The sequence below is a fragment of the Triticum urartu genome, chromosome 1A (assembly GCF_056163025.1).
Source record: "Triticum urartu cultivar PI428250 chromosome 1A, HENAU_Tu73, whole genome shotgun sequence".
In the NCBI taxonomy this organism is placed as follows: domain Eukaryota; kingdom Viridiplantae; phylum Streptophyta; class Magnoliopsida; order Poales; family Poaceae; genus Triticum; species Triticum urartu.
In genome coordinates this window covers 272,392,233-272,419,820 of record NC_141873.1, presented here as the reverse complement: position 1 = coordinate 272,419,820, position 27,588 = coordinate 272,392,233, and the positions used below count along the sequence as shown (strand labels likewise).

Sequence of the window (27,588 nt, the reverse complement as noted above, 5' to 3'; positions counted from 1 at the left end):
ACATTGAGATACATGGTTTTTATAATCTAGTAAGTCCAAAACTCGTCTGAAATTCATGAAACTTGGCATGCCATCATAGAGCGGCACGAACATGCCATGGTAAAAAATTTGTCCCATTTGGGGCAGGTTTGGGTATAAGCGTCTCACAAACCAGAGCTTCTCACAACAAGCGTGATGGTTTCGGTAGGGAACGTGCCACCTTTGGGGACGAAACGATATATGTTGCCTCTTATTGCTTTCAAAAAATCCTAGTGTCAACAAAGAACAACAGGAGTGTTGTGTTTAATTTTGGAATTTTTCGGGGTTCGTTTGGACATTTTTCACACATTAACTTCGTTTTGTAGGCATTTCAGGTGCATAATTCAAATTTGAACTATATGCACATGCTTCAGTGCATATAAACTGGTTGAAAAATCAAATATGTGTCCTTGGTTCCATGCTTAGGTCCCATGCAAGAAATGGGAATGAAGTTCAAACACCCTGCCACCGTCACTCGGCCGCAAACACTAAGATACCTGGTTTTTAAATTCTAGTAAATTCAAAACTCGTCTGAAATTCATGAAACTTGGCATGCTATCATGGAGCGGCACCAACATGCCATGGTAAATTTTTTGTCCCATTTGGGGCAGGTTTGGGTATAAGCATCTCACAAACCAGAGCTTCTCACAACAAGCGTGATGGTTTCGGTTGGGAACGTGCCACCTTTGGGGACAAAACGATATCCGTTGCCTCTTATTGCTTTCAAAATATTTCTAGTGTCAACATAGACTAACAGGAGTGTTTTGTTTAATTTTCGAATTTTTTGGGGTTCGTTAGGACATTTTTCTACATTAACTTGGTTTTGTAGGCATTTCAGGTGCATAATTCAAAATTGAACTACATGCACATTCTCGAGTGCATATAAACTGGTTGAAAAATCAAATCTGTGTCCTTGGTTTCATGCTTAGGTCCCATGCAAGAAATGGGTATGAATTTCAAACACCTTGCCATCATTACTCGGCCACAAACATTGAGATACCTGGTTTTTAAGTTCTAGTAAATACAGAAATCGTCTTAAATTCATGAAACTTGGCATGCTATCATGGAGCGGCATCAACATGCCGTGGTAAAAATTTTGTCCCATTTGGGCAGGTTTGGGTATAAGCGTCTCACAAACTAGTGCTTCTCACAACAAGCGTGATGGCTTTGGTAGGGAAAGTGCCACCTTTGTGGACGAAACAATATCCATTGCCTCTTATTGCTTTCAAAAATTTTCTAGTGTCAACATGGAACAACATGAGTGTTGTGTTTAATTTTTGAATTTTTCGGGGTTCGTTTGGACATTTTTATACATTAACTTGGTTTTGTAGGCATTTCAGGTGCATAATTCAAATTTGAACTACATGCACATGCTCTAGTGCATATAAACTGGTTGAAAAATCAAATTTGTGTTCTTGGTCGCATGTTTTGGTCCCATGTAAGAAATAGGAATGAATTTCAAACACCCTGCCATTGTCACTCGACCGGAAACATTGAGATACCTAGTTTTAAATTCTAGTAAATCCAAAACTCGTCTGAAATTCATAAAACCTGGCATGCTATCATGGAGCGGCATCAACATGCCATGGTAAAAAAATTGTCCCATTTGGGGCAGGTTTGGGTATAAGCATCTCACAAACCAGAGCTTCTCACAACAAGCGTGATGGTTTCGGTAGGGAACGTGCCATCTTTGGGGACGAAATGATATATGTTGCCTCTTATTGCTTTAAAAAAAATTCTTGTGTCAACATAGAACAACATGAGTGTTGTTTTTAAGTTTGGAATTTTTCGTGGTTTGTTTGGACATTTTTATACATTAACTTCCTTTTGTAGGCATTTCAGGTGCATAATTCAAATTTGAACTACATGCACATGCTCCAATGCATATAAACTGGTTGAAAAAATCAAATCTGTGTCCTTGGTTCCATGCTTAGGTCCCATGCAAGAAATGGGAATGAATTTAAACACCCTGTCACCGTCACTCGGACGCAAACATTGAGATACCTGCTTTTTAAATTCTAGTAAATCCAAAACTCGTCTGAAATTCATGAACCTTGGCATGCTATCATGGAGCGGCATCAACATGTCATGGTAAAAAAATTGTCCCATTTGGGGCAGGTTTGGGTATAAGCGTCTCACAAACTAGAGCTTCTCACAACAAGCGTGATGGTTTCGGTAGGGAACGTGCCACCTTTGGGGACGAAACGATCTCCGTTGCCCCTTATTGCTTCCAAAAATTTTCTAGTGTCAACATAGAAAACATGAGTGTTTTGTTTTATTTTGGAATTTTTTGGGGTTCATTTGGACATTTTTATGCATTAACTTGGTTTTCTAGGCATTTTAGGTGCATAATTCAAATTTGAACTACATGCACATGCTCCAGTGCATATAAACTGATGAAAAATCAAATTTCTGTCCTTTGCTTGCATGCTTTGGTCCCATGCAAGAAATAGGAATGAATTTCAAACACCCCGCCACTGTCACTCGACCGCAAACATTGAGATACCTGGTTTTTATATTCTAGTAAATCCAAAACATGTCTGAAATTCATGAAACTTGGCATGCTATTATGGAGCGGCATCAACATGCCATGTATAAATTTTGTCCCATTTGGGGCAGGTTTGGGTATAAGCGTCTCACAAACCAGAGCTTCTCACAACAAGCGTGATGGTCTCGGTAGGGAACGTGCCATGTTTGGGGACGAAACGATATATGTTTCCTCTTCTTGCTTTCAATTTTTTTCTAGTGTCAACATAGAACAACAGGAGTGTTGTGTTTAATTTTGGAATTTTTCGGGATTCGTTTGGACATTTTTATACATTAACTTGGTTTTGTAGGCATTTCAGGTGCATAATTTAAATTTGAACTACATGCACATGCTCCAGTGCATATAAAGTGGTTGAAAAATCAAATATGTGTCCTTGGTTCCATGCTTGGGTCCCATGCAAGAAATGAGGATGAATTTCAAACACCCTGCCCCCGTCACTCAGCCGCAAACATTGAGATACATGGTATTTAAATAATAGTAAATCCAAAACTCGTCTGAAATTCATGAAACTTGGCATGCTATCATGGAGCAGCATCAACATGTCGTGGTAAAAAATTTGTCCCATTTGGGGCAGGTTTGGGTATAAGCATCTCACAAACTAGAGTTTTCACAACAAGCATGATGGTTTCTGTAGGGAACGTGCCACCTTTGTGGACGAAACGATAGCCGCTGCCTCTTATTGCTTTCAAATTTTTTTCTAGTGTCAACATAGAATAACAGGAGTGTTGTGTTTAATTTTGGAATTTTTTGGGTTCGTTTGGACATTTTTATACGTTAAATTTGTTTTGTAGGCATTTCAGGTGCATAATTTAAATTTGAACTACATGCACATGCTTCAGTGCATATAAACTGGTTGAAAAATCAAATATGTGTCCTTGGTTCCATCCTTAGGTCCCATGCAAGAAATGAGAATGAATTTCAAACACCCTGCCACTGTCACTCGGTCGCAAACATTGAGATACCTTCTTTTTAAATTCTAGTAAATCCAAAACTCGTCTAAAATTCATGAAACTTGGCATGCTATCATGGAGCGGCATTAACATGCCGTGGTAAAAAAATTGTCCCATTTGGGGCAGGTTTCGGTATAAGCGTCTCATGAACCAGAGCTTCTCACAACAAGCGTGGTGGTTTCGGTAGGGAACGTGCCACCTTTGGGGACGAAACGATATCCGTTGCCTCTTATTGCTTTCAAAAAATTTCTAGTGTCAACATAGAACAGGAGTGTTTTGTTTTATTTTGGAATTTTTCGGGGTTCGTTTGGACATTTTTATACATTAACGGGGGTTTCTAGGCATTTTATGTGCATAATTCAAATTTGAACTACATGGACATGCTCCAGTGTGTATAAATTGTGTGCGTTCTGTTAACCATTTGCGTGACGCCACGCCTCAATCTTTTAATGGCTAGGAGGTGCCGTGTGGAAAGGTGCTTGAGTGCTTGACTAAGCAGGAGGCGTGCGAGCTATACTTCATTTGGGTGGAAGGTGTCGCTCTCGCGCCGGCGGTCAGGCCATGTGGATGTGGAAGGAGGAGGAGGATGGGGGTCGGGGGTGGATTACCTGCCCGGATAGGCAAGGCCGAGTAGCGTGAAAGAGGGTCTCCGGCGAGGAGGTGGCGGCGCTGCAAGCAAGGAGTGAAGGTTCCAACTTGGAAAGGAAGGCATAAAGGGGGGGATGTGGCTTTTGGTAATGGGGAGGGGGGAGGTAGATATTTTCACGGAAGCCGAAAATTTGGAATCGCGTCAGCCCAAAAACTGGCGCGCAAAAGTGTCATCAGACATGGTCCCTTATTCAGACACGGTCTGATGATATTTTGTGCTGCATCTCACACAGTTGGTTATAATAAACTGTGTGGGATCTACTTGATTTTTGGTCTTGATTTGAATTACATAATTGGGTCACAACGGCCATGGACGGTGTTTGAATTGCTAGACCTTTTATCTGCAGTGATCATAAAAGAATTGGAATTATTCAGGGTTCGTTTGGACATTTTTATGCATTAACTGAGTTTTCAATGCATTTTTGTGCATAATTCAAATTTCAACTACATGTGCATGCTCCACACATAAATTCATTGAAAAATCAAATCTTTGTCCTTGGGTGCATGCTTAGGTGCCAGGCAAGAAATGGGAATGGATTTCAAGCACCATGGCACCGTTGATTGCCGGCAAAATAGTGAGATGCTTGGTTTTTAAATTCTAGTAAATCCAAAACTTTTCTGAAATTCATGAAACTTGGCATGCTATCATGCAGCGGCATCAACATGTCGTGGTACAAATTTTGTCCCATTTGGGGCAGGTTTGGGTATATGCTTCTCACAAACCGGAGCTTCTCACAACAAGCATGATGGTTTTCGGTAGGGAACGTCCCACCTTCAGGGATGAAACGATATCCATTGCCTCTTATTGATTTCAAGTTTTTTTCTCGTGTCAACATAGAACAACAGGAGTGTTGTGTGAATTTTTGTGATTTTTCGGGGTTCATTTGGACAATTTTTTGCGTTAACTGAGTTTTCAATGCATTTATCTGCATAATTCAAATTTGAACTACATGCGCATGCGCCAGTGCATATAAATTCGTTGAAAAATCAAATCTTTGTCCTTGGGTGCATGCTTAGGTCCCATGCAAGAAATGGGAATGAATTTCAAACACCATGGCACCGTTGATTGCCGGCAAAATAGTGAGATGCCTGGTTTTCAAATTCTAGTAAATCCGAAACTCGTCTGAAATTCATGAAACTTGGCATCCTATCATGGAGCGGCATCAACATGCCGTGGTACAAATTTTGTCCCATTTGGGGCAGGTTTGGGTATATGCTTCTCACAAACCTGAGCTTCTCACAACAAGCATGATGGTTTTCAATAGGGAATGTCCCACCTTTGGGGACAAAACGATATCCATTGCCTCTTATTGCTTTTAAGTTTTTTTCTCGTGTCAATATAGAACAACAGGAGTGTTGTGTGAATTTTTGTGAATTTTCAGGGTTCGTTTGGACATTTTTTGCATTAACTGAGTTTTCAATGCATTTATGTGCATAATACAAATTTGAACTACAAGTGCATGCTCTAGTGCATATAAATTTGTTGAAAAATCAAATCTTTGTCCTTGGGTGCATGCTTAGGCCCCATGCAAGAAATGGGAATGAATTTCAAACACCATGGCACCGTTGAGTGCTGGCAAAACAGTGAGATGCCTGGTTTTTAAATTCTAGTAAATCCGAAACTCATCTGAAATTCTTGAAACTTGGCATGCTATCATGGAGCGGCATCAACATGTCGTGGTACAAATTTTGTCCCATTTGGGACAAGTTTGGGTATATGCTTCTCACAAATCGGAGCTTCTCACAACAAGCATGATGGTTTTCGGTAGGGAACGTCCCACCTTTGGGGACGAAACGATATCCATTGCCTCTTATTGCTTTCAAGTTTTTTTATCGTGTCAACATGGAACAACATGAGTGTTGTGTGAATTTTTTTGATTTTTCGGGGTTCATTTGGACATTTTTGCATTAACTGAGTTTTCAATGCATTTATGTGCATAATTCAAATTTGAACTACATGTGCATGCTCTAGTTCATATTAGGTCGTTGAAAAATCAAATCTTTTTTCCTTGGGTGCATGCTTAGGTCTGATGCAAGAAATGGGAATGAATTTCAAACACCATGACACCGTTGATTGCCGGCAGAACAGTGAGATGCGTCGTTTTTAAATTCTAGTAAATCCAAAACTCGTCAGAAATTCGTGAAACGTGGCATGCTATCATGGAGCGGCATCAACATATCATGGTACAAATTTTGTCCCATTTGCGGTGGGTTTGGGTATATGCTTCTCACAAACCGGAGCTTCTCACAACAAGCATGATGGTTTTCGGTAGGGAACATCCCACCTTTGGGGATGAAACGATATCCATTGCCTCTTATTGCTTTCAAGTTTTTTTCTCGTGTCAACATAGAACAACAGGAGTGTTGTGTGAATTTTTGTGGGTTTTCGGGGTTCGTTTGGACATTTTTTGCATTAACTGAGTTTTCAATGCATTTATGTGCATAATTCAAATTTGAACTACATGCGCATGCTCCAGTGCATATAAATTGGTTGAAAAATCAAATATGTGTCATTGGGTGCATGCTTAGGTCGCATGCAAGAAATGGGAATGAATTGCAAACACCAGGGCACTGTTGATTCCCGGCAAAACATTGAGATGCCTGGTTTCTAGATTATAGTAAATCCAAAACTCGTCTGAAATTCATGAAACTTGGCATGCTATCATGGAAGGGCACCCAACATGCTGTGGTATTTTACATGTCCATTTTGAGAGAAGGCGCACTCGAATAATGACAGCCAACAAAGGCATTTTGAAAAAAAATAGCTGCCACTTTAATATATCAAACGTTTGTATAATTCAAACTGTGTGTGTTCAGTTAACCATACACATGACGCCATGTGTGTTGGTTTTAATGGCTATAGGAGGTGCTGTGTGGACAGCTGCTTGACTGAACGGGAGGCGTGCGACCACAGTCCGGTGCGCAGGCTCACCGGGAAGCATACAAGTTGTTCAACGTAGGATCTGTGCATCTCTTCAACACAAACAGTTCAGATTACGGTATGCAAATTAAAGCCAGACTTCGGCGCTAAGCCAAGAGATACTTCGATTTGTCAAAATATGCAGCTAAAAATCAATATCACCATCTATTTTTTGCAACTAAAATTCAGTAATTAAGCATATATTTCATTCATACTAGAGATTAAGCAGTCGTTCTCACAGGGAAGCGAGACAACCTTGGACCGCCGCCCGCCTCGCTCCCACTAGTCTATATTAATGGCGCCGCCGAGCGGCCGCACCCCCCATCATCGTTACACACACAATTCCTCTCTCTCTCTGCCCGCATCCTCGACGCCGCTCTGAGTCCTCAAAGCCGTCAGTGTACGAGGATGCCGCTGAAGCGCCCCATCGGAGGGAGTGGCGACGCCGGGGCTGCTGAAGCACTGGAGCACGGTGTGAATATGGAGACAGAGGTTCCCGTCCCTGCCGACGAGGTGGAGAACAAGGTTGCCAACAAGCGGAGGCGCGTCGAGAAAGAACCACAAGCGTCTCCAGCAGGCCTAGACTTCATCAACAACCTCCCCGATGATATGTTGATAGTCATCATATCCCTCCTCCCAATCAGAAATCTGGTGAGGACAACCGTCGTTTCCCGACGATGGCGCACACTATGGCTCCGCACCCGTGTCGACCTCCTCCACACCCACAAGCTCTGCCATCGCTATCGCCAAAACTTGGATGCGTTCTCCCAGATCCTCGACAGTCACCATGGCCCAATCAAAGGCCTTATCACGGGCAAGTTCTGTTCCAATGGCAAAGAGCGAGCCAAGCTTGACGAGTGGTTCCGATCCTGCGCCATAGATCAGCTCGAGAAGCTAAGTTATAATGATGGGCATATGAGCTTGCTGCCAACGTCCGCGCTCCACTTCGCGCCCATGCTGCGCCTCGCCAAGTTCATGAACTGCCATCCCCCCTTCATGATGCGCCCGCTCTTTTTCTACCATGACTGAAGCTTCCCGAGCTCGTCGCCGTCTACATCCGAAAGGATGACATGGAGCGCCTGCTCCGTGGCTGTACTGCACTCGAGTTCCTTCGTCTTCAGGTGACGAATTGGTCGAGTACCTTGCACATCACCTCCAGGACTCTCCGCACTATTTATGTGTGTTGCCGGTGCTGCAACGAGAGATCACAAAAGGTGGACCACAATATGGTCATCCAGGACACACCTTCACTTGAGAGATTACTTGTAGTTGATCAACAAGGTCCAACAAGAATCAATGCTATTTCTACGCCGAAATTAAAAGTGGTGGGCTACTCGTCTGTCAAATACTACAACTTTCAGGTACAACAGTCGCCTTATATACCTCTCCTTCTTGATATCAACGTTATAACTAGTTTTGAATATGTATGTTCGTCTGTCATCCAGTGAAGCTTCACCCAGAGTCCGGGCACAGTGAAGGTCTTGGCACTAGAATTTGTCGTCCCCAACCTGGACCAAGTTTTCAGTTGCCTGAGATGCTTTCCATGCCTGATGAAGCTGTATATCGAGGTGATGTTCCTTTCCTGTTCAATGTTAACCATAAGGGAGTTCAATTTTTTGCACCTTTTTCCAAGTTCACAATGACAATTTACTACTATTTTTGAAGGAATTTTGGAGGATTTTAGGACATACACCCCCACCCCATATTGGTTGCTTCATTCATATGGCTATAATCGTTCATATGAATTTCACCTTTGGATTCATCTGTACTAGTTTTCTTAGGGAATTTTTCATCCAATCCAACCTCTTGTGAAGAAGGCTACATGTTTCTAGATTGTAATCAAATGCCCATGTTAATCATGCCAGATCGAAGATGGCACGTTGGTTCATTTTACCAATCCTGCAAACCAAATGGGCGTGTAGCAGTGTTCAACATTGCATGTAGGCACTAACATGGTCTCTTCTTTTGCAGTGCATATTAGGACCGGTGGATGATGTTTATAACGACAATCACATCGAATGCCTGGATCTACATCTCTCAAATATTACTTTGAACTCCTACCGAGGGACCCCACCAGAGATTACACTCGCCAGGTTCTTTCTTGCCAGAGCAAAGGTGCTGAGTGTACTGAGGTTGAACACGCATTTAATTAGGAAAGATTAATGGCATGATCAGCAGAGCCGGCTGGTACTGTTGAATGGAAGTGCCTCCAAAAATGCCAAAGTTCATATGGGAAGAACAAATGGCAAAGCAATTGGAAATCATTGTGTCAAACCCATACTTGACTTGTCAGCGGCTGATCCCTTTTCAGAAATGACGCAACTTGCAATGTTTGAATTTGGGCATTGTAATCTTTGAATTTGAACCTTGTAATATTTATGGTATTTGTTATATTGAACCGTTTATGTTCTCTTGTCTCAACGCAAACAGTTCATCCGGGTGAACCGCATGTCGTACATCGCACACACCTTGATCTGGCTGATGGTTTCTTTTTAGTTGCCTAATCACAAATAGTTCATCCGAGTGAATTGTATGCTGTACATCGCACACACCTTGATCTGGCTGACCGTTTCTTTTGTGTTGCCTAATCACAAACAGTTCATCCGAGTGAACTGTATGCTATACATCGCACACACCTTCATCTGGCTGCCCGTTTCTTTTGTTCCTACTCATCAAAAACGGTTAATTGAACTAAACTATATGCCCTGAATCGCACACGCAACTAAAATTTGAACCGTGTTTGATGCATCTGCCATCGCAAACGCTTTGCGCCTTATTTGACGGTTTTTTACACCACTGTTTGCAATTATTGCATCACACACAGTTTCGTCGAAGGGTCTCTGATCGTAGTGTCGCGTTAGCAGCATCCTCCGCCTCCCGCCTTCGGGCCGCGACGGCGGAGCGGGTGATGATCCCGGCGGTCGACGGTGGGCTTGCGGCCACGGCGACTGATGATGGGGTGGCGGCCACGACCACCACCTCCCGTCTTTAGGCCGCCGTGGCGAAGCGGGTGATGGCCACGGTGGCCGGCAGTGGGGAGGCGGCCACGACGGCCACCTCCCGCCTTTAGGCTACGGTTGCGGAGCGGGAGATGGTCGTGGCTTTCGATGGTGGTGTGTCGGCAACGGCGGCCGGCAACAACTGCCGACGGGCAGCGGCGGCGGAGCGTGTGGCGGGTGTTCCGCGCACACCCAAGAGGGACGCGACGCGCACTACACTACGACGGGGACTGCGCCACCACCACGGTGTAGCCTCTCAGCTGGAGCTGTCCTCTAATGACGGCGGAGTGGCTGAGCGACGACGATGGACCGGTGCCATTCGTGATTTTGGGAGAAGCACACGAGATAAGCTACAGGGAGGGAGGGAAAAATGCGACGCAGGACTCGCCAGCCGTGAGGGTTTATATAGCAGGCCGGCTAGCATTGGGATTTTGGGGGATTTCACTGAGTCGGGCGGGAAGCTTGCGCAGGAACCTACGAGGTTGCGTGGGAATAGGCTCATTGACGATACATTGGCGGCACCGTTTGGCCAAAAGAATGCCCCCGTGCACTGTGCAAGCTTGCGCTGTAAGCCCTCTGCGGCAGCGGGGTGAAAAGACGTGCGAGAGGAGGACGGAAGGCCATGCACACATACGCTTAATTAAAAAACGTTTGTGATTTAATTACCTATTATACCCCCGTCCTGGTTTATAAGTGGGATTTAACTAATAAAATGCGAATGCATGTCGCCAAAGATTATATCGTTGGAGTCGTATTTGAACATAGTTTCCAGCTATACAATTTTTGTAACATGCATTAACACTTTTTTTGGTAAAATTTAAGGTTATATACCAGCAAGCGTTTGCTGGCAACACACACGGTTTATTCCATCACAAACAACTTGGATGGATCAACTGTATGCCACGTATCGCACACGCAACTCTAATCTGATTCGTGCTTGATGTCTCCGACATCGCTCGCACAGTTCATCTTATTTGCCACCTATCACTGTGCCAGCCTCTGATCGCGTCCCTCGGCAAGATCTGCTCGCCGTTAGGCACAGCAGCACGATGTGCTCACCGTTAGGCGCCGTGGCGCGCTCTGCTCGTGTCCATTGGCACGCTCTTCTCGCGTCCGTTGGCGCGCTGGGCTTGTGGACACCTTTTCCTTGCGTCTTCAGCTGCTATATGCATATATATATATGGTTTCTCGCCATTGAGGTGACCGCGGAGCGCTCTGCTTGCGTCCCTCCGCGCGCGCTCTGCCAGCAGTTGGGCGTGTGCACGATCTCGTCGGGGGCCCCATATGCATGCGGTTGCGCCGTGCGTGTTGCCATGCGATGCAGTTATGTGCAGCACGATGAAGTTACGCACTGCAAATTAGAACTGCCATTAGGGCCTGCCAATATTCCTGGCCATCCAGCTTCCCCTTTAATTTCCGTTGCCATTATAACCTTAGTATCTTCAACCTTTCGATCGCGCCCCACAACACAACAAGCACACCCACGATGAAACATAGAGAGGGGATGTCTAGCGGCACTCCAATGGATTTCGGCGAGCATAGAGTGGAGACCCACGCGAGGGAGACGGATCTCTTGGTGGTGTACACCATTGACCCGGCCGTGGTCGCCGACTATATCAACAGCGTTGAGCAGTTGCTTGCTTGAGACAAGTACAAGGTGGTCGACATCAACCTCCAGTACACCGCTGGTCGTCCCGGCATTGATCAGAAGGTTGTCGTCACCTAGTTGTATGTGCGCCATCATGTCCTCATCTACCACTACTGCATGGCCACAGAGCCTTGCGACCGTTTCAACCGGTTTGTCAACAGTACCGACTACAAGTTTGCCATGGTGGAAACCGCCGATGATGTAAAAGCGCTCGGTGTTACGGGCTTGGCCTGCAAGAACCTTGTCGAAATCCATGACCACTACAGGGTCTGGGGCAGCACAAAGAAGGACACCCTGGTCGAACTCGCCTCGGCCATCATCGACCCCTACTACGAAAAGATGAAGTAGGATGCCCAGAGAACAAGTCCCCTATCCTGGCACAGGGCCTGGATGCGGGAACTGGATGAACCTCACCTCAGGTTCGCGGCCAAGAGAGTGTAAACGTGCTACGAGATGCACAGGCGGATAGTTGGCATGAGGAAGTGCCTCGTTACCCAAATCGACGAGCCCGGATCGAGCCACAAGCAGAGCAAGCGTCACAAGAAGTAGATGATGATCAGATTATCGTTTATGCTAATTAATCATGCATGTAATATATAGTTTACTTTATTGGTGTGTGGAAATGTTATGTGTGCAGTAGCCACCTATGTAATTATGCATCTAATAGTTTACTTTGGTGTGTGCAAATGCCATGGTTGTAGTAGCCACCTATGTAAGTGGATGTTTAATTTGATTATGCAAGCATGTCCTTATAAGTGTGTATATAATGTTGTTGTTCTATATGCAATCCCATGGCACAACACACATGTCTTATTAGCAGCAACCATCTGTGTTATTATCGCTCTTCGCACACATTTCTGATTACAGACCTGTTTGCCGCGTATCACACCCATCTTGTTATATTGAACCATTTCTGTTCTCTTGTCTCAACACAAACAGTTCATCCGAGTGAACCGCACGCCGTATATCACACACACCTTTGATTTGGCTGACCATTTATTTTGTGTTGCCTAATCACAAACAGTTCATCCGAGTGAACCGTATGATCGATGCGTATCGCACACACCTTCATCTGGCTGTCCGTTTCTTTTGTTCCTCGTCATCGCAAACAGTTAACTGAACTGAACCGTATGCCCTGCATCGCAAACGCAACTAAAATCTGAATCGTGTTTCATGCATCCTCCATCGAAAACATTTTGCATCTTTTTTGAAGATTTTTACACCACCGTTTGCGATTATTGCATCACACACAGTTTCCTCGAAGGGTCTCTGATCGTAGTGTTGCATTAGCAGCATCCTGTAGTAGTGATTGGCAACTAACTGAACTAGACGCAGAGATCAAGTGGGTCTCCAGTATGGAAGAAAGGGCATCCAGGGTGGAGACTGATCTTTCCAAGCGCACCTCCCCGGCAGAGGCAGCATTCATTGCGCAGTAGATTGCTGAGGATAGAGTGCTCCGGGCTACTGGGAAAAAGAGGCCCGGAGAAGAAGAGGACGAGGAGGATTTCGAAGGCGTCGGCTCTTTCGATGAGGGGAGCAAGGAGCACGATGCGGCGGATGTTGAAGTGCTTGATCTTGCCGAGGCAAAATCTTCTCATGCCATGATAGGAGAGGCCCAAGGAGAAGGCGGGGCTAAGGAGGCAGAGCAACGTGAAAAGGAATGGATCACACCGGGTCCCCAAGCCCTAGGGCCCGATCCAGACCGGCTTCCTCACAGGCGGACCAGCCGGGGGAAAACAACTCCTACCTCTTCGATGGCCACCAAGAGAGTGAAGAAGACCACCTCCAAGGCCAACAAGCCAGAGGTGGAACACCAACAATCCAGTCGCTTGTCGGAGGACAAGACTCCAACTGCCAAGCGACACGTGCTTATTGGGGTCGATCCTAGCCCCCAGTCAAATCCAGCTTCTTCGCATAGCTTGATCCCACCAGGGACCTTGGCAGAGACGAAGAACCCCTTGTCCACCAAGTGAAATGAACCAAACAGGCGTCGGCGCCGGGACCCTTGGCGAGCATGGGTCTGGCGGGGGATAGGACAAAGGATCATGTGCCTAGCCCCCAGCCCAACCCCCGGCGTGAAGGTATGGGGCAAGTTTCACCCTCCTGGATAGATGCGGGGAACATGCTCTATCCCCCGCTAAGGAAGGAGATGAGATCCACCAGGGTGGGGCCCACTGAGGGAGTCCTGGATTAGGGGGTCTCCGGACAGCCGGACTATATCCTTTGGTTGGACTGTTGGACTATGAAGATACAAGATTGAAGACTTTGTCCCGTGTCCGGATGGGACTCTACTTGGCATGGAAGGCAAGCTAGGCTGTACGGATATGGATATCTCCTCCTTCTGTAACCGACCTTGTGTAACCCTAACCCTCTCCGGTGTCTATATAAACCGGAGGGTTTTAGTCCGTAGGACAGAACAATAACATACAATCATACCATAGGCTAGCTTCTAGGGTTTAGCCTCTCTGATCTCGTGGTAGATCTACTCTTGTAATACCCATACCATCAATATTAATCGAGCAGGACGTAGGGTTTTACCTCCATCAAGAGGGCCCGAACCTGGGTAAAACATCGTGTTCCCTACCTCCTGTTACCATCCGCCTTAGACGCACAGTTCGGGACCCCCTACCCGAGATCCGCCGGTTTTGACACCGATATTGGTGCTTTCATTGAGAGTTCCTGTGTGTCGTCGCCGTTAGACTTGATGGCTCCTACTATCATCGATAGAGATGCAGTCCAGGGTGAGACTTTCCTCCCCGGACAGATCTTTGTGTTCGGCGGCTTTGCACTGCGGGCCAATTTGCTTGGCCATCTGGAGCAGATTGAAAGCTATGCCCCTGGCCACCAGGTCAGGTTTGGAATCTTAAACTACACGACCGACGTCCGCGGAGACTTGATCTTCTACGGATTCGAGCCTCTGCCTTGTGCGTCACGCGGTCATGATGAGTACGATTTCGCTCTACCATCAGACAGTGTTCAGGAGATCGCACCGGCAGCCGCTCCGACCCTCAATTCGGAGCCAGTTGCGCCGTCCATGGACGGGTGGATGGACCCCGCCACGGAGGCCTTACCCTCAACAGCAATCGAGCTGAACATCGACCTTACCTTGCACGAGAGTCGTATTGTTAAACTGCCGGATCTTTCTCCGGCCATGGACTCCGAACCGCCTGCGCCCGTTCCTATCGAATCCGATTGGGCGCTGATCATGGAGTTTACCTCCACAGATATCTTTCAGCACTCGCCCTTCGGCGACATACTGAACTCATTAAGGTCTCTCTCCTTGTCAGGAGGATCCTGGCCGAACTATATCCGGCCGGACTGGGATGCGGACGACGAAGAAATTCGTGGCCCACCCACCACCCACTTAGTAGCCACTGTCGATGACTTAACCGACATGCTCGACTTCGACTCCGAAGACATCGACGGTATGGACGACGATGCAGGAGACGAAGAGGAACCACTACCCACAGGGCACTGGACAGCCACCTCATCATACGATATATACATGGTGGATACACCCAAAGAAGGCAATGGCAACGAGACAGCAGAGGATGACCCCTCCAAGAAGCAACCCAAACATCGACGTCAGCGGCGCCGCTCTAAGTCCCGCCAAAGCACAAGTGGTGATACCGGCACAGGAGGTAATAACACTCCGGATAGTGCCGAAGACAACGATAACCCCCTCCACCAAGAGTTAGAGCAGGAGGATAGAAGAGCCAGCCCTCCTGAGAGAGCGGCAGATGGAGAAATGGAGGATGATAATTACATGCCCCCCTCCGGAGACGAGGCAAGCCTCAGCGATGACGAATTCGCCGTGCCAGAGGATCCCGTCGAACAAGAGTGCTTCAAGCGTCGGCTTATGGCCACGGCAAACAGCCTTAAGAAAAAATAGCAGCAGCTTCAAGCAGATCAAGATCTACTAGCTGACAGATGGACTGAAGTCCTCGTGGCCGAGGAATATAAACTCGAGCGCCCCTCCAAGAGTTACCCAAAATGCAGGATGCTACCTCGACTGGAGGAAGAAGCGTATGACGCGGCTGACCGGCCACCTCGTGGCCGTGATAGAGAGGCATTCCAGCCAAAAACTCAGCCCACACCCCAACGCCATTCAAATAAAAAAGCATGGGGAAACACACTAGACCTGCGAGACGTATTGGAGGACAAAGCAAAACATGCAAGATCGATCTATGGATCACGAGGGCGCGCCACTATGCGAGACGATAAACGTCATGCCAGATACAGTAAAAGTAAATCCGGCCGGGCCGAACACAGCGGGCAAGACCCATTCGAGCTGCGTCGCGATATGGCCCAATACAGGGGCGCCACACACCCCTTATGCTTCACAGACGAAGTAATGGATCATCAAATCCCAGAAAGTTTCAAACATGTAAACATTGAACCATACAACGGCACAACAGATCCTGCGGTATGGATCGAGGATTACCTCCTCCACATCCACATGGCCCGCGGTGATGACTTACACGCCATCAAATACCTCCACTAAAGCTCAAAGGACCAGCGCGGCATTAGCTTAACAGCCTGCCAGCAGAGTCCATTAGCTGTTGGGAAGATCTAGAAGCCGCATTCCTCGACAACTTCCAGGGCACTTATGTGCGACCACCAGATGCCGATGACTTGAGCCACATAATTCAGCATCCAGAAGAATCGGCCAGGCAATTCTGGACTCGGTTCCTAACAAATAAAAATCAAATCGTCGATTGTCCGGATGCAGAGGCCTTAGCAGCTTTCAAATACAACATTCACGACGAGTGGCTAGCCTGGCACCTTGGTCAGGAAAAGCCGAAATCTATGGCAGCCCTCACGACACTCATGACCCGCTTTTGTGCGGGAGAAGATAGATGGCTGGCTCGCAGTAACAATATGTCAAAGAACCATGGTATTTCGGATACCAAGGACGGCAATAGCAGGTCACGTCGCAACAAACATAAGCGCCGCATTAACAGCGATAATACTGAAGATACGGCAGTTAATGCCGGATTCAAAGGCTCTAAACCCGGTCAGCGGAAAAAGCCATTCAAAAGAAGCACTCCGGGCCCGTCCAGTTTGGACTGTATACTCGATCGCTCGTGTCAAATACACGGCACCCCTGACAAGCCAGCCAACCACACCAACATGGATTGTTGGGTGTTCAAGCAGGCCGGCAAGTTAATTGCCGAAGACAAAGATAAGGGGCCACATAGCGATGACGAGGAAGAGCCCCGGCAGCCGAACACCGGAGGACAGAAGAGGTTCCCCCCACAAGTGCGGACGGTGAACATGATATACGCAACCCACATCCCCAAGAGGGAGCGGAAGCGTGCGCTCAGGGACGTATATGCGTTGGAGCCAGTCGCCCCAAAGTTCAACCCATGGTCCTCCTGTCCGATCACCTTCGATCGCAGGAACCACCCCACTAGTATCCGTCATGGCGGATTCGCCGCGCTGGTCCTAGACACAATCATCGACGGATTTCACCTCACTCGAGTCCTGATGGATGGCGGCAGCAGCCTGAACCTGCTTTATCAGGACACAGTGCGCAAAATGGGTATAGACCCCTCAAGGATCAAACCCACAAAAACGACATTTAAAGGTGTCATTCTAGGTGTAGAGGCCCATTGCACAGGCTCAATTACACTGGAAGTGGTCTTCAGATCCCCGGATAACTTCCGAAGCGAAGAATTAATCTTCGATATAGTCCCGTTCCGCAGTGGTTATCATGCACTGCTCGGGCGAACCGCATTTGCGAGATTCAATGTGGTACCGCATTATGCATACCTCAAGCTCAAGATGCCAGGACCTTGTGGGGTTATTACAGTTAACGGAAACACAGAGCGCTCTCTCTGAACGGAGGAGCACACTGCGGCCCTCGCAGCAGAAGCGCAAAGCAGCCTCTCAAGGTAATCCACCAGTTCGGCATTTCAAGACCCGAACACCTTCAAGCGTGCTCAGAGTAATCGGCAACTAGATCTCCTGGCACGATCTGAGCTCGTGTAGCAATGCGGCCCCCACCCCAGTCCCAGCCAAACGGCGAAATCCATGCCATGCGTACATAATTATGCATTAAAAATACCATGGGCATAGGTGGGGAGGGGGGCACAACTACGGCACGCTCCAAGACGCGGCCTAAACCGCACTAGGGGCTTTACGCTTTGTTATTTTTCTCTTTCACGACTTTAATCTCTGGAAACTTTGTCCGGCAGCATGATTGCCGAACACATGATGCAGCAACCAAGAAAGGCAGAAAGCTACGTCACACCACGGAACTCCCAGGTGGATTACGATAACAAATGAAATATTTGCTTTAATACTATTCCTCAACTTGCCCTTGGAAGGGACATAGTCCTACTTTTTTCTTATCGCACTATCTGTATCATTCCGCTTTAACGCACCTCTTTGAATAAACAACGCATAGCATTACGACTATTATTGCATTCTTGTTTTATATATATATATGTGTTCATTAATGACACCTTGCAACCGTACACTTGGTACGGCCAATACACTAGGGGCTTAAGTACCCCACAATACGGTGTTAGAAGCCCGAACACTTTCACAAGTGCGGCACCCCGAACTTATAGCATTATATGCATCAACTCCGAATCATGTCTTTGGTCAAATGTTGGGTTTGCCCGACTCCTATGTTTTGGTACCTTACGTTCCGTTCTATCGGCTAAGGTAGTGCTAGGAGAACTACTGCGATTGTGCCCCGGTTCTGCTGGGCTAAGCACCTCAGTAGAGAAAGCTAAAACTGTCTGTCATGATAAGGCGAGAGACTGGTCGCTGTTCGGCAAGGTTTCGAGTCCCAAAAGACTTATGCCGCTTAGAGCGAGGAGCTGGTCCTGTCCGGCTTAAAGGCGTGTATCGCGCCCCGAATTCGGCCTTCCAAATACCAGGGGCTTCACCGAAATTTAAAATTATAGAATTCTATGGCTAAGTGAGAGTGATAAAGCATTATTAGTCCGGTTGCCTTGTTCGCTGTGCTGAGCACCTCCCTCAAAGGACCCAAAAATGGGAACAAGAGTGCTCAGGTTTATCCCGAACACCCCAACACTCGCGGCATGGGGGCAGAAGCCGAGGACTAGCCATCTCTCAGATTGGATAAATAGCCAAACAGAAGGTAATATTTTAAATTCAAACAAGCGTTGCATAGCGCATATGAAACAAGTTTTCATCATACAGGATCACACGAGCAAGTTTACTCAAATATTACATCCTTTGAACATTCCTCCGCTACAAGACGGGCACCCTTCAGGACACCCCCATAATAAATTTCAGGGTGCGATGCTCTTTGCCCTGCGGCAGTCCCTCCTTGATCAGCTTCACGATGTCTAGCTTGTCCCATTGCACCTTCACGCGGGCGAAACCTCGGCATGCTCCTGCGATGCAGATAGACCGCTTGACGACCTCTAGCCGTGGGCAGGCGTCCACAAGCCGCCTCACCAGGCCGAAGTAGCTGTTCGGAAGAGCGTCGCCAGGCCACAGCCGGACTATAAAGCCCTTCATGGTCTGTTCGGCCGCCTTGTGTAGCTCGACCAGCTACTTCAGCTGGTTGCTCATAGGCACCGGGTGTTCGGTCCCAGTATACTGAGACCAGAACAGCTTCTCCGTTGAGCTCCCCTCCTCGGCCCGGTAAAACTGTGCGGCATCCGACACGCTGCGGGGCAAATCTGCGAATGCTCCTGGAGAGCTCCGGATTTGGGTATGTAATAGGTAATTTACTTTCACATGCTTGCTTTGCATATAGAATGCCTTACCCGCCGCTATTTTCTTCATCGCGTCAATCTCCTGGAGGGCCTTTTGGGCTTCGGCCTTGGCACTCTTTACGCTCTCAAGGGCCGCGGCAAGCTCAGACTCTCGTGTCTTCGAGTCAAGCTCCAATGCCTCGCTCTTCGCCATGAGAGCCTAGAGCTCTTGCTGCACCTTGCCCACCCGAGCTTCTTGCTTTTCCCGCTCGATGCGCTCCTTAGCCGCTTTGTCTTCGTCCTGGGATAGCGCTTGCTTCAAGGTTGCCACCTCGGTCGTGGCCCCTGGCAAATATACGATGATCCTGTCATTTTGCAATCGCGTCTTCTTTTATATATACATAGACAGGGTATTACTTACCCTTGTTCTCCTTGAGCTGCCTCTTGGCAAGGACGAGCTCTTTCTTGGACCCCTCGAGGTCCTGGTTCAGTAAGGCGACCTCCGCAGTCAGTGCGGCAGATGCCAGCAGCGAAGCCTGCATACGCATATTGACATACTTATATTAGACTCCTGCGATGTTGTTTGATCCTCTGTTCGGCTTTTCTTTGTGAACATCGAACAGAGCATCAGGGGTTACTGTCTATGCAGTAATATTTTTCCTATATTTTAACACTTACCTCAAAGCCTGTTAGAAGGCTGGCACAGGCTTCAGTCAATCCGCTCTTGGCGGACTGAACCTTCTGGACCACCGCACTCATAATAGTACGGTGCTCCTCGTCGATGGAAGCGCTGCGAAGCGCTTCCAGCAGATTGTCCGGCGCCTCTGGATGGACAGAGGTCACCGACACAGGCGTCTTGCCCCTCTTGGAAGGAGGCCGCCTGCCCGAGTCCGGAACCACTGGAGGTTCCGGCGCGGTGTTCGGCTGAGGGCCGAACTCGGAGCCCTCAGGGGCCTCGTCCCCTCTGCCTCCGGAGTCCGGAAGGTCGCCTTGAGGCGCCTCCGGGACTGTCTCCCCTTGACTCGGTGCCTCTTGAGACAATACCTCGGAGTCGTTCGCAGGGCAAGGGGAGGTGGCGGTCGGAAGTGGATCGCTATCCATAACCGACGAGCCCAGGGAGCCGTCCGATGATACATCGATACGGGCTCGTGGCGGCCTGCATAATCATATTCGGCGTTATGGGAAGCAGTGCGCAAAAGAATACTATGAGTTACTCTAGTGTCCGAATACTTACGACCTCCCGAGGGGCTTGGCCCTGGGTAACCACTCGTCTTTGCCTTCGGCGGCGGTGGTGGAACTGTCCGGAAGGAGAGTCCTTCCCTTCTTGGACCCTCCGGCCTCCCCAGTTGGGGCGGCCTTCCTTTTCTTATCTCCCCCAACTGAAGGGGGAGCATCTTCTCCTTCCTCCTCGTCTTCGGGGGAAGAGTGTGCCGCAGAGTCATCGGACGGTGAGTCCGATGACGCCTGGCGCTGGGAACTCTTTCGGGTTCGCTTGGCCTTCTTGGTCTTCTCCGGCACCTTGTAAGGAGCCGAAGTCAGCATCTCCGTCAGGAGAGCGCCCGCAGTATCTTTAGGCAAAGGGGCCGGACAGTTAATCTACTCCGACGTATCCACCCAGTCCTATGAAAGGCATGGAGATTAGACCCCGCACATGATTAAGCTAGGTGAAATAAATATCCTACGGGATGTATTGAACTCACCGAACGCGCTAGGCGCTTTGCGCTTAGCCACGGTCCTCGGCGAGAGGAGGAGGGACCTCGGCACCCTTGAACAGCACCTTCCAGACGTCCTGGTGGGACGTATCGAAGAGCCCGCTCAGAGTCTGGTGCTGGGCCGGGTCGAACTCCCACAAGTTAAAATCCCGTTGTTGACACGGGAGGATCCGGCGTATGAGCATGACCTGGACTATGTTGACAAGCTTGAGCTTCTTGCTTGCCATACTCCGGATACATTTCTGGAGTCCATCCAGCTCCACCGATGAACCCCACGACAAGCCTTTCTCTTTCCAGGACGTGAGCCGTGTAGGGAATCCGGATCGTAACTTCGGGGCTGCCGCCCATTTGGCGTCGCGCGGCTCGGTGATGTAGAACCACGCCGATTGCCACCCCTTTATGGTCTCCACAAAGGAGCCTTCAAGCCATATAACATTGGGCATCTTGCCCACCATGGCTCCGCCGCATTCTGCTTGTTGGCCTCCCACCACCTTCGGCTTGATATTGAAGGTCTTTAACCACAGGCCGAAGTGGGGACGGATGCGGAGGAAAGCCTCACACACGATGATGAACGCCGAAATGTTGAGGACGAAGTTCGGGGCCAGATCTTGAAAGTCCAGCCCGTAGTAGAACATGAGACCACGGACGAATGGATGGAGGGGAAACCCCAGTCCACGGAGCAAGTGGTGGAGGAAAACTACCCTCTCGTGAGGTTCCGGGGTAGGGACGATCTTCCCCGCGGCGGGCAGCCGATGCGCGATATTCGCGGCTAAGTATCCGGCTCCGCGCAGCTTCTTGATATGTCCCTCCGTAACGGAGGAAGCCATCCATTTGCCTCCTGCTCCGGACATGTTTGGACAAGGTTGAGGGAAAGGATGTGGACTTGGGTGTTGGAGCTCGAGTGCGCGAAAATGGATGGGCAAAGGAGGAAGAAGGCGTGGACGAAGAGGTGAATCCTTATCCCTTTATATGGGCAGACGAAACTATGCATCCCCACTAGGCTGGTAAAACTCGCTTATCCCCCAAGCGCCGTAATCAATGGCGCAGCTGGGTTACCCACGCCCGTATTGATGAGAATCCCGTGATAAGGGGACACGGTCTCTACTTTGACAAGATGTGTCAAAAAACTGCCTCGCGTTATGTGCGGGGCTAGTTAAGGGAAACGGTTCGAATAATCACCAGGCCATGACATAATGTCGTGTTGCCAAAACAAGTCAGCAAATTAGATTTGTAAAAATAGTATTCTCTCTACGGTGGTATGTGGAACTTATTTTGGAGGGTCGGACACTACACTTGTATTCAAATTCTTCCGTGGTGTATTCGGAGGAGGAACCCGCCTTGCAATGCCAAAGACAATACTGCGTGCCGGACTCATCGTCATTGAAGCCTGGTTCAAGGGCTACTGAGGGAGTCCTAGATTAGGGGGTCTCCGGACAGCCGGATTATATCCTGTGGCTGGACTGTTGGACTATGAAGATACAAGATTGAAGACTTCGTCTCGTGTCCGGATGGGACTCTACTTGGCGTGGAAGGCAAGCTAGGCAGTACGGATATGGATATCTCCTCCTTTTGTAACCGACCTTGTGTAACCCTAACCCTCTCCGGTGTCTATATAAACCGGAGGGTTTTAGTCTGTAGGACAGAACAATAACATACAATTATACCATAGGCTAACTTCTAGGGTTTAGCCTCTCTGATCTCGTGGTAGATCTACTCTTGTAATACCCATACCATCAATATTAATCAAGCAGGACGTAGGGTTTTACCTCCATCAAGAGGGCCTGAATCTGGGTAAAACATCATGTTCCCTGCCTCCAGTTACCATCCACCTTAGACGCATAGTTCGGGACCCCCTACCCGAGATCCGCCGGTTTTGACACCGACACCCACCGAGAGGGGTCCATCCCATCCAAGGTCCAAGAAGAGAAGTCACCGGCGAGGGCCTCCACCGAGGAGTCGTCCCATACTGAGGCCACGACCACCAAGGGAGAGAACACAGACCGCACTCCGGCAACTGATGTTGCGGGGGAGACCGACGTCCTTCCACGGAAAATATCACCAGGTAATCCGCTTGCCCTTGTCTCTTTTTACTTGAATTGCCTAGCTTTCAGCCTCTGACCCAGCGGTTTGTGGTATCTCACTGTCTTTGCTTGTTGATTTAATCTGCAGCACCGTCGGTTGAGGAGCCTGAGCTACTAGAGGAAGTGGCATGTATAGGAAAGGATGCTGCTGAAGAGGCTGCCAAGATTGCTACCGCGGAAGGCCACGAGCATATACTACCAGGGATATCCAAGAATCCCCAAAGGAGGCAGAGAAAACCTCCGGCATCGCATTAGGTTCAGAGGCAGTTGTTGAGGAGAAAACTCCTCTCCAAATTATGGGTCCTCTTCCCCTATTTGGCACACAAGCCGCAGTCCCACAACCATCCTCAAGCAAGCTTGCGCTGGTCCTTGCCCAACCCGGGCTTGCAGCCCCTGGCTCATCTATTGCAGTGGGTGCAGATTTCGATGAAGAGATCAGGTGTATCCTGGCACCACTATCCCATAGAGTCGAAGAGGCTAACGATTCTGCCGACGAGGCCAAGGACTTGTCCTTTTTGGAGTCCATGGCAGCAGGAATCAAGGACGTGCAGAGGAAATATAGCTTGAAATGGCAAACGATCAAGGAGCAACATGGCAGCAGGAATCAAGAATGCTTGGGGAATATAAGTTGGATTCCTTGGGGCAAGGAGGACTGGGATTACCTTCCTGGCCAGCAGCGTAGCAGATGGGCGGAATGGAAGGCAGATTGGTGTTGGATTCAGGACAAAGATACTCCGGAGTTCTGCGCAGCATAGACAGAATGTGTCATACGCGGCAGCGACTGGAGCAAGCCAGGTCTCACAGACGACAGGCTCCGGCCGGCGCTGAACAAGATTGCTTGCCTCAAGGCTATTGGGATAACCATCAAGCACGTGGGGGCCGACTTCCTCCGGCGCCGCATCGTACCGCTACACAAGAGGGACAAATTTGTCTGGGAGTATGGAAGTTTTGCTAACAGGATGCGCCTTTACCCAGGTCCCGCCAACAATTTGTCAATATACGTCCACGTCTAGCTGTGCGAGCAACTATTCGGCAGCCTTGGGCCATTCCTTCTGCCGGCAAGGGTGGTTCCACTGCATCTCAACTCTGCCCGGGACCAGATTCTGAAGTGGATGCAAGATTGCAACGCCTATGGAGTTGAGGCGGATTAATTGGCAACTACCTAAACTGGACGCAGAGATCAAGTGGGTCTCTAGTCTGGAAGAAAGGGCATCCAGGGTGGAGACTGATCTTGTCAAGAGCACCTCCCCGGCAGAGGCAGCATTCATTGCGTAGAAAATTGCTGAGGATAGAGCACTCCGGGATGCTGGGTAAAAGAGGCCTGGAGAAGAAGAGGACGAGGAGGATGTCGAAGGTGTGGGCTCTTTCGATGAGGGAAGCGAGGAGCACGATGCAGAGGATGTTGTCGGGCTTGATCTTGCCGGGGCAGAAACTTATCATGCCCACGGTAGGAGAGGCCCAAGGAGATGGCGGGGTTGAGGAGGCAGAGCAACCTGAAAAGGAATGGCTCGCACCGGGTCCCCAAGCCCTAGAGCCCGATCCAGACCGGCTTCCTCGCAGGCGGACTAGCCGGAGGAAAACAACTCCTACCTCTTCGATGACCACCAAGAGAGTCAAGAAGACCACCTCCAAGGCCAACAAGCCAGAGGTGGAACGCCGACAATCCACTCGCCTGTCGGAGGCCAAGACTCCACCTACCAAGTGACATGCAGTTAGTGGGGTCTATCCTAGCCCCCAGTCAAGTCCAGCTTCTTCGCACAGCTTGATCCCACCTAGGACCTCGGCCCAGCCAGCGAGCTCAAAGTTTTCAGGAAGCTCTGCTCTTCCAACTCTAAAGAGGGGTAGGGAGACCCCGCCACTTGTGGGGTACATGCCAGGCTCCATGCTCATAGACCCAGAGTGAGAAAAACAACTGATCCTTCTTGTCAAGGTACTATGCACCTGATAATTGTTGATTCAATCTTGTTTGTTGACTTGGCAGAGATGAAGAACCCCTTGTCCAAGAAGCCAAAAACTAAACAGGCGGCGGCGCCGGGACACTTGGCGAGCACGGGTCTGGCAGGGGATAGGACAAAGGATCCTGTACCTAGCCCCCAGTCCAGCCCCCGGCGTGAACATATGGGGCAAGTTTCACCCTCCCGAAGAGATGCGGGGGAACATGCTCCATCCCGCGCCAAGGAAGGAGAGGAGATCCACTAGGGTGGGGCCCACCGAGAGGGGTCCATCCCATCCAAGGTCCAAGCAGAGAAGTCACCGGCGAGGGCCTCCACCGAGGTGTTGGCCCATACTCAGGCCACAGCCACCGAGGGAGCTAACACGGACTGCACTCTGGCAACTGATGTTGCCGGGGAGACCGACGTCCTTTTGCGGAAAACATCACTAGGTAATCCGCTTGCCTTGTCTCTGTTTACTTGAATTTCCTTGCTTTCAGCCTCTGACCCAGCGGTTTGTGGTATCTCACCGTCGTTGCTTGTTGATTTATCTGCAGCTTCGTCGGTTGAGGAGCCCGAGCTTCTAGAGGAAGTGTCCATTATAGGAAAGGATGCTGCCGAAGAGGCCGCCAAGATTGCTGCCGCAGAAGGCCATGAGCATATAATGTCGGGGATATCCAATAATCCCCAAAGGAGGTAGAGAAAACCTCCGGCAGCGCATCAGGTTTGGAGGCAGTTGTTGAGGAGAAAACTCCTATCCAAATTATGGGTCCTCTTCCCCTGTTTGGCACACCAGCCGCAGTCCCACAGCCAACCTCAAGCAAGCTGGTGCTAGTCCTTGCCCAACCCAGGCTTGCAGCCCTCGGCTCATCTGTTGCAGTGGGTGCATATTTTGATGAAGAGATCAGGCGTATCCTGGCACCACTGTCCTAGAGAGTCGAAGAGGCTAACGATTCTACCGACGAGGCCAAGGAATTATCCTTTTTGGAGTCTGTGGCAGCAGGAATCAAGGACGTGCAGAGAAAATATAGCCTGAAATAGCAAACGATCAAGGAGCAACATGACTCTTCCGATCTCATGGATCGGAAGTTGAGGGACAAAGGCAGTGAGCTGCGTGAATGGCACAACAAGCAGTTTCAATCCCTTTTACGGCAATAGGAGGTGTTAACCATGGCCAAGGAGGATATTGCTACCGAGGAGGTCCGATCGGCGGAGCGCGAAGTGCTTCTGAATGCCAAAGAGAAGGACGTCTCCACCCGGGAAGGGAACTTGAATCCACTCTCCGCGGCAAGGATGAAGAGCTGGAGGCTCTCGTCCAGCAAGGTACCAAGGATTTGGAGGATAGGAAGAAGGCCATGCTGGATGTGCTCACCCTTGAATCCTCTACCCAGTTGAAGAAGGTTGCCGATGAGCTAGCTACTTCTTCCGTTACCAAGACTGATCTTGATCAACAAGCGGGCAAGCTGATGAAGGATCTTGCCGGGAGCGGTAAGGAAATTGCGGCCCTCAAGGAAGAAGCGTAGAAAGTAGAAGCTCTCCTGAAGGAGGTGCAATTGCAACTTTCCTCCAAGAGCCAGGACCTTGATACCGCCAATGGCACAATTTCTGATATGAAGGCAAGGCCTGGCACTCTGGAAAGGGAAATTGAATCTGCCGAAGCTCGCGAGAAGTTGTCGATGAAGTACTTGGATAATGCAAGAACTCTCCGAAAAGACGCGGAGGATAAACTGGCGAACCAAATCGAGCAACATGACCTCTAGATCAAGAATTTGATCGATATCTCCGAGCGCCTCACTGCACAGATTGCAACAATGGATATGAAGAGCTGGGCCTTCTTCGTTGGCAGGCATGAGGTTCCAAGAATCAAGCTAACACTCTTCTTTGAAGGCTTGATTGAAGGGTTGAAGGTGTATGGGGACGACAGGGCCGTATGCTTTGCAAATGAGTCCCGGAATCTTGCCAGCAACGCCCTCTTCCTGGTCTTGAGCAACCTTGCAGACCGCCATCCAAATATCAACCTATCCGATGGCTTCAAGAAGCTACCGCCGGTCGCCGACGTTTCTACTGCCGAGGCGAAGGCCGCACTACAAAAAAAAGACACTTCTGTGATGATACGTGTTTGTAACAGTAGGTCACGTTTTCTGTCATGCATGACAAAATCAAGATAGTCATAGCTGCGCTGTCGTAGAAGTGTTCCATGACATTACCAAAATTATCATCACGGAAGTGTTCACTTCCATGACGATAAATGTCGCGTCATGGAAGTGCTTTCGTCAAGGGTGACCGACATGTAGCATCCACCATAACGGGTCGCCGTTATACTATTGGGTCTGGTTTTGGATCCAATAACCTGTTAACAGCCACGACCAATGACGATTTTCCACGTGTAAAATTCTCATTGGCCAACGGAACCACGTATTAGCTCCGTGTTGGCACAGGTGTCACTCATCC

General features: G+C 48.9%; 1 pseudogene; it reads right to left on the bottom strand.

The window, feature by feature from the left end:
- LOC147990840 (uncharacterized) overlaps positions 1-24,646 on the bottom strand; it is a 111,963-nt pseudogene extending 87,317 nt beyond the window's left edge.
- Between the last annotated feature and the right edge of the window lie 2,942 nt (positions 24,647-27,588).